Source organism: Arachis duranensis, chromosome 9 (assembly GCF_000817695.3).
Source record: "Arachis duranensis cultivar V14167 chromosome 9, aradu.V14167.gnm2.J7QH, whole genome shotgun sequence".
Classification (NCBI taxonomy): domain Eukaryota; kingdom Viridiplantae; phylum Streptophyta; class Magnoliopsida; order Fabales; family Fabaceae; genus Arachis; species Arachis duranensis.
This window is the reverse complement of record NC_029780.3, coordinates 61,355,924-61,366,479: the sequence shown is the minus strand read 5'-3', so window position 1 is coordinate 61,366,479 and position 10,556 is coordinate 61,355,924. Positions and strand designations below refer to the sequence as shown.

Genomic DNA, 10,556 nt, shown 5'->3' with positions numbered 1-10,556 from the left:
ATGTGATGATCCGTGACACTCATCATCATTCTTACCTATGAATGCATGACTGACAACCACTTCCGTTTTATCTTAGTCCGGGCGCATATCTCTTGGATTCCTTAATCAGAATCTTCGTGGTATAAGCTAGAATTGATGGTGGCATTCATGGGAATTCGGAAAGTCTAACCTTGTCTGTGGTATTCCTAGTAGGATTCTGGGATTGAATGACTGTGATGAGCTTCAAACTCCTAAAGGCTGGGCGTTAGTGACAGACGCAAAAGAATCACAGGATTCTATTCCAACCTGATTGAGAACCGACAGATGATTAGCCGTCCTGTGACAGAGCATTTGGACCATTTTCACTAAGAGGATGGGATGTAGCCATTGACAATGGTGATGCCCTACATACAGCTTGCCATGGAAAGGAGTAAGAAGGATTGGATGAAAGCAGTAGGAAAACAGAGATTCAACAGGGACAAGCATCTCCATACGCTTATCTGAAATTCCCACCATTAATTTGCATAAGTATTTCTATCCTATTTTATTTATCTTTTAATTATCTAATCCAATCACATTTGAATCAGCTTGACTGAGATCTACAAGATGACCATAGATTGCTTCATACCAACAATCTCCGTGGGATCGACCCTTACTCACGTAAGGTATTACTTGGACGACCTAGTGCACTTGCTGGTTAGTTGTGCGGAGTTGTGACTAAGTGTAATTCACGTGTGAGAGCTACAAAATTATTGGAGCCATTGTTAATGATCACAATTTTGTCCACCAGTTGTGTGAAGTTGTGAAGAATGTGTGTGAACCTTGGTATTGTGCACCAAGTTTTTTTTGGAGCCGTTGCCAAGAATTGTTCAAGCTGTGAAAAGTATGAGTCACAATTTTGCCTATCACAACTCCAATCTTTTTTTGAGATAAATTCCGAACCCGCTCTATGCCTATATTAACGAGCCTCCTGAGGAGTGATCTAGAGCCTTCTTTGACTCATATAACAAGCCTTCATAGAAGATGTGTAGCTATACCCACTCATTAAACATGTCAGGTGGGCACCTCCTTGTTAGATCCTTGTATCTTTCCCATGCTTCATAGAGGGTTTCACCATCTTGTTGCCTGAATGTTTGCATATCAGTTCTCAACCTATTGACTCTTTGAGGAGGGTAGAACCTTGCTAAGAACTTGTTTACCACATCTTCCCAAGTTGTGAGGCTTTCCTTAGGGAATGATTCCAGCCACTTTGCTGCCTTGTCCCTCAAGGAGAAGGGAAACAGCAATAGCTTGTAGGCATTTGGTTGGACACCATTAGATTTCACTGTATCACATATTCTCAGAAAGGTGGTGAGATGTTGGTTGCAGTCTTCTTGGGCACTTCCTCCAAAAGAACAATTTTTTTGAAACAGAGTGATGAGTTGTGCCTTTAATTCAAAATTGTTGGCATGGATGGGTGGCTTTAGAATGCTACAACCACTATTCCCAGGGTTGGGATTAATGTAGGAGCCTAGCACTCTCCTCTCTTGTGGTGCATAATTACCAACAGCTTCTCCAGTATGGTTGTGAACCTCTCCTTCCATAGCAATGTCTAGATCCTCTTCTAGCTCTTCTTCTCTAACTACTCCCTTGCCTCTTGCTTCCCTCCTTAATCTAAGGAAGGTCCTCTCAGGTTCACTATCAAAAGAGGTTGAAGCCCTTCTCATGTTAAGGAAAATTTTGGTTAAAGCAATTAAACAAACAATTAGTAGGATTAGTGAGTTAGTTGAGCCGGAAAGTAAATGAACAAATGAAAATGACTGAAAATGTAAAAGAAATAACAGTAAACAACAAAATAAAAGAAAAAATAATGCTCAATCTAGTTATCTTCCAATTTAATCATTGTTAATACAAAATCAATCCCCGGCAACGGTGCCATAAACATGATGCACGAAAACTTGTCTCTCAACAAATTTCCACCGACAAGTGCACCGGATTTTTGTCAAGTAAAAACTCACAATAGAGTGAGGCCGAATTGCACAAGGATTGATTGGTTGATCAACTTTAATTGGAGGGGTGTTCTAGTTGAACTAAGCAGATTTGAATTTGGAAGTGTAGAAAATTAAATGGTAGGAAAAGTAAATTGCATGGAATTATAAATGAGTAAAAGTAAATATCAGGAAATTAAAGTGCAGGGTCTTAAATTGCAGGAAAATAAATGGGAATGGGGTCATTAAGCATGAAAGTAAACAACAGAAAATAAAGAGAATGGGTAGATTAGAGATGGAGAGTTCATTGGGCTTAGGAGATGTTGCATTCTCCGAATCAATTTCATTCTCATCTCTTCCTCAATCAATGCATTCATTGATCTCCTTGGCAATCTTAAGTGATAAGATTCCAATTCCTTGGCAAACCAATCTCTCTAAGCTTGAACAATTGCCCAATTCCTTGATTTAATTGCTCATGGGAAGAGATGAAGTATGGTCACTGATTATACCACATGTATTTCCAGATCAAAGTGTTGGTAGGATTATATGTTACTATATCCATCCAAACCCCAATCCGGTCCAACATGAGAAAGCATTTCTAGCATGATCTCCTCATTTCTCTTCCAAGGCTCAAAGGAGATCCAATTATGAATAGCTTCTTTTCCATGACAACTACCCAATTGAATGAAGATCGAAAGCTTTCTAGCAAAATCAAGAGAAAAGAAAAAAGAAGAAGAAGAAGAAAAACTATTATTGATCCATTGAATTACAATAGAGCTCCCTAACCCAATGAAAGGGGTTTAGTTGTTCATAGCTCTAGAAATGGAAAGTGAAATTGAAAAGTGCATTGCAACAAAACTAAAATTGAAGAGAAAGTAAATTGGGCACAGTTACAGTACTCAATGTGTAAGCCCCCTAATAAACCCATATTTTATGATATATTCTGTACTTAATTTGAGTGATTTATTCAATCCTTCACCCACTTATTCATGTAAATTGCATGGTTTTACTTTCCCTTCCTTATTATGTGATAATTGTGAAAAACATGTTTCCTATGCTTTGAAATTAATTATTTTAATTACCCTTTATTATCATTCGATGCCGTGATTGGTGTGTTGAGTTGTTCTAGATCTCCTAAGGCAGGAATGGTTTAAAGGATGGAAAAGAAACATACAAAAATGGAAGAAAAGCATAAAACGGAGTTTGTGAAGAAACTGGCAGCGACGCGACCGCATGGACGACGCGGCCGCATGCCAAGCGCGAAGAAGCAGCGACGCGGCCGCATGACTGACGCGACCGCGTGCCTAAAGAAGTACACCTATGACGCGGCCGCATGACTGACGCGACCACGCGACAAGGAAAACTCCAATTGACGCGACCGCGTGACCCACGCGGACGCGTGACAGAGGCCACACACCAGAAATTGCAGAAAACGCTCATAGCGAATTCTGAAGCCCTTTTTGGCCCAAATCCAAGTCCAGAAGGCATAGACCAAAGGTTATGAAGTGGGGGGATGTATCCATTCAAAGGGGAGTCTCCAATTTTTAGTCACTTTTCCATGATTTAGATTTAGTTTTGGAGAGAGGTTCTCTCCTCTCTCTCTTTGGATTAGGATTTAGGATTTTTCTTAGGTTTTAGGAGTGACTCTCAATCCTAGGTTCAATGTTCTTTTACTTTATAATTATCTATTATTTTCAGATACTTTAATGCTTATATTAGTTATGTTGCCTATTTGGCTTATGCTACATTCATGTTATGATTTTCTTTGAATTAATATTATTTGAGGTATTTCAGTTATTATTGCTTTCTTTTATTTACATGATTATTGCTTCCCATCTGAAGGCATTTTTATTCCAGTAGATTTACTTTTCCCCTTTTGGTCTTGGTTAAGAAATCAGTAACTCAGGAGTTGTCCAATTCAACATAATTGACAATTGTTATCTTTGCTAATTGAATTGAACTTCAATAATCCCAATCTTTTCCTAGAAAATAAATAGGATTCGAAGATCAGACTAATTAATCCCTTGACCTTCCCTTGCCTTAGTAAGGGTTAACAAAGTGGAATTAAGATTCAATTTTCATTATCATTGATAAGGATAACTAAGACTGGATTTCCAATTTCTCATACCTTGCCAAAAGTTTGTTTTACTGTCATTAATTTATTTTAATTACCATTTAAATTACTCGCCATTAAATTACTTGTTCCTCATTCTTGAAACCCCAAATTTACAATCTCCATAACCAATAATAAGTCATACCTCCCTGCAATTCCTTGAGAAGACGACCCGAGGTTTAAATACTCGGTTATCAATTTTATTGGGTTTGCTTAAGTGACAAACAAAACTTTTGTACGAAGGGATTTCTGTTGGTTTAGAAACTATATCTACAACGCGACTATTTTTATAAAATTCTTTACTAGCAAAAATCCTAACGTCACCCCCCTTTTTAACTTAAACTCTACTCTATTTATACAATTTCTTCCTTTAATCTTCAAGTACTTGGACTGGGAGCTTTTGGCCTTTGCTGAAGCTAGTTGGAAGTGCCCTTTTGTGGCTTTGATGGAGACATTTGGGAGTTAACGTTCATACTCTGCATGGGTGCTTTTTGTATTGAAGTTTGATTGGCATTGGAGTCCACGTTGGAGTTCAACGTTTGAGTTCAAACGTTGGGTCAAACTTTTCCCAACAGGACTGGGATGTTGGCCCAAAGGTTTAACCCAACGTTGGACCCAACGTTAAACCACCAACATTTTCCAATCCACGCGTACGCGTGACCTACGCTTGCACGCTGATTGGCTAAGAATCTTCATCCACCCGTACGCGTGACCCACGCGTATGCATAGATGCGCATTTTTCCAATCTCCAAACTTCATTTTTATCGCGTACGTTGGAGGTAACGTGGACCCCCAACGTTCCCTCCAACGTTGGCACTCCTTCACCCTTAACGTTGCACACCATAGTTCTAGTTGGAGGTCCAACTATAGCTCCAACTATGGCCCCTTTTGATGAGTAGTTGGAGTTATAGTTGGAGGTCCAACTATAGCTCCAACTATGGTCCCTTTTAATGAGTAGTTGGAGTTATAGTTGGAGGTCCAACTATAACTCCAACTATGGCCTTCTTCATGCAACGTTTGGGGTGAAGTTTCAGGTCCAACTTTGGACTCAAATGTTGCCTTCTTTTGTAGTTGGAGTTATAGTTGGAGGTCCAACTATAACTCAAACTATGCACCTTTCTTGGCCAACGTTTGAGGCATAGTTGAAGCTCCAACTTTGGCTCCTACTATGCACCTCTTGAGTATAACGTTTGCGGCAACGTTGGAGCACCAACTTTGGCTCCAACATTGCTTTCCTTTGCTTCCTTCCATGGTATTTTTGTTGCTTCTTTGCTTTCGCTTTCTTAGCTTCCTTTCCACCTATCATCAACCAAACATTTGCATCAAAGTTTGCTATAATTCACAAGATCTTTGCATCATTAAATAATAAAACAAAAGTTGCATAAAATCTTATGAAAAGCACATAAATAACCAAGTTTGCATGAATCAAGGTGTGCATGAAATCCTTATCCAAATACATCCTTATAACTCAAGAAAGTGCATAAAACCTAATGAAAATAAAAGAAAAAGGCTAGTGAAACTAGCCTAAGATGCCTTGGCATCACTGTGGCATTTTGAGTAGGATCACCAAGGGAATAAACTGCTAGAGCTTCACCCCGTTCAGATTGGATGACCGCTGTCCCGGTGTTTGATCTGAAGCAGGGGAGATCAATGACAGCTGACCCAGCATTAATCATATACAGCCTTCCATGGAATGAATCAATTGGAAGTTGGAGTAGATATTGAGAAAAGTTGATCCAGAAGGAAGAAGCGTCTCCGAAGCCTCAACCGTTCTCATACCATTGATTTTATACCTATCTAGTAACGTTTTATTTATATATCTGTTTTATGCATTTTCTCGTGACAACTATATTTTCTATCCACCTGATTAAGATCTACAAGGTAACCATTGCTTGCTCAAACCAACAATTTCCGCGGGATCTACCCTCACTCACTTGAGGTATTACTTGGACGACCCGATATACTTGCCGGTCAATCGGTGCAAAACGTGCGGAGTCAGTTTCATACACCAAGTTTTTGGCGCCGTTGCCGGGGATTGTTCGGATTTGACAAACTACCGGATTATCTTGTTTCTTAGATTAGGTACTTTTTATTTTTGTTTGTGTCTTTTGTTTTCTTTTTCATAAACTTTTTCAAAAACTTTTTCAAAATCCATCTTTTCTTTGTCTTTTATTTGAGTCTAGTGTCAAGTTTTCAGTTTGGTGTTCTTTGTGTGTTCTTTATTTTTTTTTAAATTTTCGAATTTGTTCTTGAGTGTTTTTCATGGTATTCAAGTTGTTCTTGTTTCCTTTCTTGTTTTGATCTAAAAAATTTTAAGTTTGGTGTCTTTTGGTGTTTTTCTTTGCAAATTTCGAAAAATTAGTGTCCTGGCTTTTGAAATTTTAAGTTTGATGTCTTTTTGTATTTTTCTTTTCTTAAATTTTCGAAAAAGTGTTCTTGAGTATTCTTCATTGTGCTCAAATTATTCTTGGTGTTTTTCTTTGTTTGATCTTAAAATTTTTAAGTTTGGTGTCCTTTTTGTGTTTTTCCTTCAAAAATTTCGAAAATCATAACCTTTGATTTCAAAAATTTTTAAGTTTGGTGTTTCCTTGTTAAGTAAAGTTTAATTTTTAAATTTTAAATCCTATCTTTCAAATCTTTTTCAAATCCTTATCACATCTTATCTTTTTCAAAGTCTATTCAAATCTTTATCTTATCTTTTTATCTTTCTTTGAATTTCAAAAAGATCATATCTTATCTTAATTTAAATTCAAATTTTAAAATTCAAAATTCAAAATCTTTATCTTATCTTAAATCAATTTCTAATTTTAAAATCAAATCTTTTTCAAAATTGAAATTAAAAAAATTTTCAAAATCAAATCTTTTCAAATCTTATCTTTTTAGATTATTGATCTTTAAAATTTCAATTTTGAATTTTAAATCTTTAAATTTAATTTTCAATATCTCAAATTTAAATTTCAAATCTTTTAAATTTTAAATTTCAAATCTTTAAATCTTAAATTTCAAAATTTCAAATTTAAATTTCCAATCTTTTAAATTTTAAATTTTTAAATCTTATCCTATCTAGTTTGACTCTTTCTTTTAAATTTTAAATTTCAAATCTTTTCTTTCTTTTCAAATTCAAATTTCAAATCTTTTTGTTTGACTTTCTCTTTATGAATTTTAAAATTTTCAAAATCAAATCTGTTATCTTTCCTTTCAAATCTTGTTAGTTAATTCTTTGTCTTTCTTTCTGAATTTAAAAATTTTTAAATCCCTTTTTTTCTAATTTTTTATTTTATTTTCGAAATTTTTATTTTATTTTTCCATTTTTATTTATTATTTTCGAATTTGAAAAAAAAATTAAATTGTTAAATTCATTTTCCCTCTTTAATTTTTGAATTCTCCCTCTTTATTCTCTTCTATTTGTTTTGGATATCTCACTGGGAGCTCCCTATACTGTGACATAGAGACTCCCATTTTTCTTTGTCTCTTATTTATGTATGCAGAAACACTGAAGTCACTATGGATCCAAGGGGGAATACACGAACCGGGAGACCTCTGGGCTCTTATACATTGGACACTCCTGTTGATTTTAAGGTCAACATAGACCAGGTCCTACAATTATGGCAAAAGTGCCAATTTCATGGACATCCACAGGAAGACCCCAGTAAGTTCATCTCTGACTTCCTACAGTTCTGTGATACTGTAGAGGCCAATGGAGTAGACCCTGAAGTCCCCAGACTAAAACTCTTCCCATTTGCTCTGAATGATCAAGCAAATGAATGGTGGCATATTGAACTTAGAGGAAGTGTGAACACTTGGGATGGGGTTGTTAACAATTTCCTAAACAGGTTCTCTCCATCACAGAGATTAACTAAGCTAGTGACCAATATTCAGACCTTCAGGCAAAAGGAGAGCAAGTCTCTCCATGATGCTTGGGAGAGGTACAAGCTAATGTTCAGGAATTGCCCTCCCCATATATTCTCAGGATGGGAGCAAGATAATCATCTTCTTTGAAGCCATCTCTGAGATAGCCAGGAAGATAATAGATCACTTTACAAGTGGTTTTCTGTACTTTATAGAGACGCATGAAGAGGCAGATGAGCTCATTGAGATAGCTGCCAATAACCAGCACTTATACTCCTGTGAGGAGACCCCAGTTAGGACAGAAGTTCTAGACATTGAGACTGTAGCCATACCCCTACTGAGATTTATAATGCTCCTAGTGATATGAGTGGTAACTACCCTCAAGGAGACACTCACATCCACAACTAGTGGACACCTAAGCAGGTCAATATTCCTCTTATTGATTTTTTTGAGGAGGTACATCCCTATAGGGCCTTCACAGAAAGACTGATGCTCTCTGGGAAGGAGACCTTAAAAGAAGGTATAACAGTAGTCTTCACCAAGGAGGCCGAACCTCAAGAGCTTTCTATTGAGGGACTTGAGGCAATTAAGGACCAGGAGGATCCTGAGAATGCCATTAAGCATGCCCCTACAGAAGAGAAGGAACCTCAAGTTCATTCTTCTTTGGGCATGTAAGAGGAGCCTGTGATTACCATAGAGTACGGCCTTACAGAGGTAAAAGAGTCTCAAGAGCTACCTTTCTTAGGCATGTAAATAGAACCGAAAGATGAGCAACTGGTTCATTTTCTAGCATCACTCAAGAAGCTACAAGTCAATATATTTTTGCAGGGGTATTGGAAAAGAAGACCCCTTATACAGGTTGTCTAAAAGGCATTTTTTTAAAAGAAGGACCTAAGGAGAGATGAGACTATGGTACTGACCAGAGAGTACAGTGCTTTAGTCCAGAATGAACTACCACAGAAGATACAAGACATAGGGAGCTTTCAGCTCTTATGTCCTATTGGAAAGATCACTTTTGACAAGGCCCTGTATGATCTTGGCTAAAGTTTGAATCTGATACCTTCATCTGTGATGAAGAAGCTGGGAATCCAGGAGGCACAAGCAACAAGGATTACCGTACAAATGAATGACCAGTCTTTGAGGCAAGCATACGAGCCAGAGGAGAACTGATACAAAAATTGTTATCGGTCTAGATTTTTCTTCTTAAAGAAAGGAATTACTTCGTTGTAAGCATAGCTCCAAACCAACAAACAACTCTCACATCAAATTAAATTTTGAGTTTTGTCACATGTACAAACCCCAAATAAGAATTAACCAAAGTATTTGGACTCCGGGTCATCTCACGAGGATTGCAATGAAGTGTATGCTTATTGGCCATGAGGTATGTTTTGGGGTTTTTGGAATAAGAGACATGAAAAGTAAATGATAAGGAAATTCAAATAACAAAAAGGCCTTGGCAAGGGTTGGTGGTCAAGGATCTTTATCCTTATCACTAACCACAACATGAGAATTGGCAAGGATCAACCCCATTAAGTCATCCTTTAAATGGTAAAGGAAAGTCAAATGATCTATCTCAATCCAAGTCCATAAGTCCTAGTTCTCCACCAATTCAATTAGTGTGATCTAAGGTCAATGGATCCCAATCATCAATCACTTGGACATTAGCAACTCAAGAGTTCCTAAGTTTCCTTCCCAAGCCAAGAGCATAAAATTCTACTCTAAAGTCCAACCAAGCATTTTGTCAAACACTTGGTAGGTACAAAAGGAAAGCATAGTAAAAGTGCAAGAAATATAAATCTACCAACTACCAATTGCAAGGAAAGATAAAATCACAACTCAAATCAACAATAAAAGAACATCAAACATTAAATTGCATTAAAAATAAACCAAATCCATCATGAGTGCATGATTACAAAAGAGAGCAAAGAGGAAATTAACACTACAAACCATGAGAATGAAATAGTAGAAGCAAGAAATCATAAAGGAAATGAGATGGAAACATGAAATTGGACCTAGATCTAGAAGAGATTAACCTAACCTAACCTAATTCTAGAGAGAAGAGGGAGATTCTCTCTCTAGAAACTAACCTACATGATGCTAAAACTACAAACAATTGCTCCCCATTTGCTTGGGCTTCAATTCTGCATGAAATACACTCAGAAACAGGTTGGAATTGGGCCTGGGTTGCTCAGAAATCGCCCCCAGCGTTTTGCCTTTAAGTGAGTCACGTGCGAGTATCGCCGCGTACGCGCCATGTGCACATGCGCGTCGATTGGCTATTTCTTCATCCGCACAGACGCGTCATGTACGCGTGCGCGTCTCTATACGAAATCACTTTTGCGCGTGCACGCCTTGTACGACTATGCGCCCATCGATGCATTCTCCACTTTACATGCTTTTCTCCTTATTTCTTCCATCCGATACTTGCCATATGAACCTGAAATCTCTCAACAAACACATCAAGGCATCGAATGGAATTAAAGTGAGTTAAAATCACCAATTTAAGGACTTAAAAAGCGTGTTTTTAGACTTAAGCACAATTCAAGGGAGAATTACAAAACCATGCTATTTTATTGAATAAATGTGGAAAAAGGTAAATAAATCCCCTCAAATAAGCATAAGATAAACCATGAAATCGGGGTTTATCA

General features: G+C 37.2%; 1 non-coding gene across 1 annotated transcript; it reads left to right on the top strand.

Moving 5' to 3' along the window:
* The first annotated feature begins 1,029 nt into the window (after positions 1-1,029).
* On the top strand, positions 1,030-1,133 carry LOC127741942 (small nucleolar RNA R71). Its single transcript, XR_008003129.1, has one exon. It is a non-coding gene; the product is annotated as a small nucleolar RNA R71 (small nucleolar RNA).
* Positions 1,134-10,556: the final 9,423 nt, after the last annotated feature.